This window comes from Kogia breviceps, chromosome 4, assembly GCF_026419965.1.
Source record: "Kogia breviceps isolate mKogBre1 chromosome 4, mKogBre1 haplotype 1, whole genome shotgun sequence".
NCBI classification, from domain to species: Eukaryota; Metazoa; Chordata; class Mammalia; order Artiodactyla; family Physeteridae; genus Kogia; species Kogia breviceps.
This window is the reverse complement of record NC_081313.1, coordinates 94,752,140-94,756,829: the sequence shown is the minus strand read 5'-3', so window position 1 is coordinate 94,756,829 and position 4,690 is coordinate 94,752,140.

Genomic DNA, 4,690 nt, shown 5'->3' with positions numbered 1-4,690 from the left:
GGGGATAAAGAAGTGACTTCAGAACAACCTGTCCTGGCCTTTTGTATTTTATTTTTTCCCCAAAAGCCTAAAGCCTAAGCTGATTGAAGAGACTATGGTGACTGTTCAGGAGTTGGGTATGGTGAGGACTGTGGATAGTAGCTGAATGGAAAAGGACATGGTTTCTTTTAGAAGGGCTTGTGCCCCATTCCCTGGAAGTCTTTTGAAAAGAGTGGATTTATGGTGCCCTTAGGAAGGCTAGACTCTGATCACTAGCATGGAGCAGGATCCTTCCAGGGACAATACAGCTTTAAGCAATAAGCCTATCAGTGACTACAAAGATAAACTGAAGCCTAGAAGTATTTACTTTCTCAGCAGCACATAAGCTTCCTGAATTCTTGTGTAATCCTGAGTGGGGGAAGGAACTGCCTCCAATAAAAACCTAAAAGTGAGTTTCCCACCAGTACGGTAGAATATTGGCCAAGAGTTGGAATTAATTTGATTCACAGAAAAATAAAGTAATACAGCTTCTGGTGTTGGATAAGAGCCTGGCTGCTGTGACCTGAATGCTGAGTCAAAAGGATTTTCTTTCAAGCTAGATTCAGATTCATAGACTTGCAGTCCAGGACCCTGGGGCAAGAAACTGCTATGAACACCTGGTTTCTAACTCAGAAAAGACCCAAATCATGAGCAAAAGAGCACAAATAGTGTAAGAACAGAGGACCACGTCATCCAGGTGAAACCGTACAACTCAGATTGGGACTTGAACCCATGGGAGGAGACTCAAAGCCAGCCAAAACCCACTGTCTTTTAACTGAAATCACACACCTGGTCTCAGGACTTAATGAAGATCAGGTTCTTTATGTCTCGTCACAGAAAGAATTGGGTGAGAGAAGAAGTGATAGGTAAGAAGTGGATTTATTTAGAGAGATACACAATCCATAGACAAAATGCAGTTCATCTCAAAAGGTGAGAGCAGCCCCAGGGCACAGGGTCATCCCCTAAAGTGAGAGTGGCCAAGGAAGAAATACGCTTCGCAGACAGAGGGCGGGTCATCTCAGAAGGCGAGAGACCCTGAAATATAGGACGGTTAGTTTTTATGGGTTGGGTGATTTCATACGAGGATTATTCCAACTATTTCAGGGAAGGGGCCGGGAGTTCCAGGAATTAGGTCACCACCTACTTTTTGGCCTTGTATGGTCGGCCATGGAACTGTCATGGCACTGGTGGGCGTGTTCTTTAGCATATGCTAATGTATTACAGTGAGCGTATAATGAGGCTCAAGGTCTGCTGGGAGTTGAATCTTCCACCACCTTGGGTCTTGTAGGTTCTAGCCAGTTACCGTCATATCCACAACAGCTCTGTAATTCATAAAGGGTTGTGCCCTGCCCTCCTCCCTCCTGTTTCACAGGGATCAGGTGGGTGTCTGCCGACTAAGGAGCTGAGAGGTGCACTTAGTTTTGCTTCCTTCTGAAAATGTGCACCTCCTCATTATGGCAGCTTATACAGTGGTCATTTTTGGTCCCTGGCAGAAAACAGGCACTTATCAGAGGTTCAGAATGCACATCATCATCAACAAATACGGTAGTTAACTACCACCTATAACGTGTGTGAATCATGGGAAGCCTTCAAATCTTTGTCAGGTAGAAGATAAATAAGTGTTATGGGATACCCTGGTATTTTTAGAAACTTTGAGGACAATAGAAATTGGGGAAAAAATATGATTGAAAAATTGTTAGAACTTTCTAAATTTACGTTTGCGAAAGACTAACTTTTTGTTCTTGGAACGTATTTTCAGACAGTCTTTTAATAACATAAATACAAGCAAGGAATCAAGGAGCCCCTACATCTTTGCTTTTAGGAAAACTGTGGTGTTATCGTTTCTCTCTCTACAGGTGTTGACATAAATATGCTAAATGCTCTGGGTGTCATATAAATTTGGTTTCTGTCTTTGCAGACTTTGTTGTTACTTTGGAGCAAATGGATCTTTCGTCTGTATAGCGTGTATGGTCAAGCTGGGGGCCGCAGGAGACTAGCTGTGGAGACTTATAGGAGGGACAGGACAGCCTCACAGTCACGGTCAACTCACTTTGCAGGAGATGGTGGAAAGGAACTGGACTGGCTGGAAGTCATTCTGCAGGCATTCCTCAGCAGACAGAATACGCCAAACTCTGGCAAGGTACTTCTGTTGGACTGTTTTCTGTTGTGGGTGTCCTGCTGGAGCCGGAGGGCCAGGTCATATCTGGGGACAGGAGTGGGGGACAGGTAGGGCAGGCTTTTCCTGAAAGGAGTGTCTGTTTTCTCTCAGCCATTCTGGGACGAAGCACATTCTGGTTGAGGGAAAGAGAGGGTAGGCCACAGAGCAAAAAGGGGTGAAAAGTTCCTTCTTCTTCCCCAGCAGAAGAGTGTAAAATGTGGCACAAGTCTGGGGACTTCTGTAGGGGGACAGGGCTGCTTTTTCCAGGTGGAGGCAGGAGATAGCCCTTTAAGGGACCTCAGAGCAGGTCTGAGCCTGAGGTCTCAGGAACCCATATCTAGCAGTACTATGAGGCTCTGTACTATATACAGTCCATTTCATTGTGCCCAACCCTTCAGTGAGGTCTTGTTCATTTCAACTTAATTGTTGTGGTGGCATGAGGACCAAAGGAAGATTTGTGTTGGATCTGCAAAGGGGCCGTGGTGTCCTCTCCTTGAGGCCAGAGCTGGGGATACAGTGATGGGCCCAAGGCCCAGTAATCTTCAAGAATCATTGGCAGTATCAGTAGGTAAGGCAGCAAGGAGGAATGAAGGCAATTTATTGCACACACACAAGATGTCATCCTGCATGTTCTCAAAAATATCTAGGCATTACTTTACAAGGACTAGGATCCAAAATCATGCTGGTGGGGTCTGGAAGCTTCATCACGAATATATATATAATAGAATGTGGTGATCTAAGGTTAGAGTTGCAGGCTGGTGAGAGGTTGTTTTTTGGACCCAGTACCTGGGCAGCCTCCCAGGTGAGGCAAGCCACCAGGCCAAGCAGGTCTTATTCTGTGCCCTCAAGTTTTGCCTTTCCATGAGATGCTTCCACACCAGTTCCTGTTGCCACCACCCAGCTTAGTCCCAGGGAATGATGCTCCCTCATCAACATTTTGGCCTGAGCAAGGATAAAGCTCAAATCTCTTGAACATGGTGCTATCTCAATACTAAGAGAAGTTAACTCACACTAAAATAAAGAAATTCAAATTTTTACCTCAAAAAAGATCTGTAAACAAATATTGAATTCTAATTAATTACAAATAGGCTAAATTGTTTTAGGCTATATGTTTGTAATTGTTCATAATAAAATATTGGCAAAAAATACTTTATTAGAAAAAACGTTGCACACAATACAAAGTTTTTTTTGTTTTGTTTTGTTTTGCGGTACACGGGCCTCTCACTGTTGTGGCCTCTCCCGTTGCGAAGCACAGGCTCCGGACGCGCAGGCTCAGTGGCCATGGCTCACGGGCCCAGCCGCTCCGCGGCACATGGGATCTTCCCAGACCGGGGCACGAACCCATGTCCCCTGCATCGGCAGGCGGACTCTCAACCACTGCGCCACCAGGGAAGCCCCGAAGTTTTTTAATATGAGATCCAGATTCTACAGTAACGTCACTATCGTGCCAGGACAATTTCACCAATATCTTCTCTGAATTATTTTTTCCTACATTCCAGCCTGTCCCCACGAGCCAAGTACCATCATATTCTCTACCACAGGGCAGTGGTGTCCTGAATGCTTTGTTCACTTTCTCATCCTAGTCAACTGTTTCAGTGCCCACCCCAGTCCCTTCCTTATTTTTATGCTAAAGGACAGACCTTCTTCAGAGTTGATAAACAATCCAGAGGAATGGCTACATAGACTCACAATATCATAAACAATGACCTAATTGTAGCATATTCTTACAACAGCAATTATACAAATTTAGTAAGAGGAAGACAATTTCTCTTATAACCTACTACTCTGTGTAGCAGATTATATTTTCCCGAATGGCTCCAGCAGTACTTTTGGGCCCACATGCTCTTCCAGAACCTATCCTATTTCCTCTCCTCAAACCTGGTTCAGTGAATAGAACGTGGCAGAAGTAATGTTGCATGGTTTCCAAGGCTAAGCTATCACTTTCTACCTGTTTTTTTTTTTTTTTTTTTCTCGTTTTTTGGCTGCGCTGGGTCTTCGTTGCTGTGCATGGGCTTCGTTGCTGCACACGGGCTTTCTCCCCGTTGCTGCCACAAGCGGGGGCTACTCTTGGTTGCGGTGCCCCGGCTTCTCATTGCTGTGGCTTCTCTTGTTGAGAAGTCCCTTTCTATCTGTTCTTAATCTCTCTCTCTCAACTGTCTCTCTCTCTCTCATCATGCTCTCTCTTGGAACCCAGCCACCATGCTTCAAGGAAGCCCAAACCAGCTCATGCAGAAAGATCACATAGAGAGTCCCATGAGAACAGGGATTGAGGTCTTCAGCCAACAGCCAGCCTAAACTGCCAGCCATGTGAGTAAATGAGCTTTCAGAGAATCCCAGATATCATAGAGCAAAGAAGAATCGTCCCCTCTGTGCCCTGTTTGAATTCATGACCTTCAAAATTATGAGCATAACAAATGGCTGCTTTACACCATTATATTGGGGGGTAATTTGTTACTCAGTCATCATGACTGGGATGTGCTGGGACAGTAGAGATACAGATATCAACTAAATCCA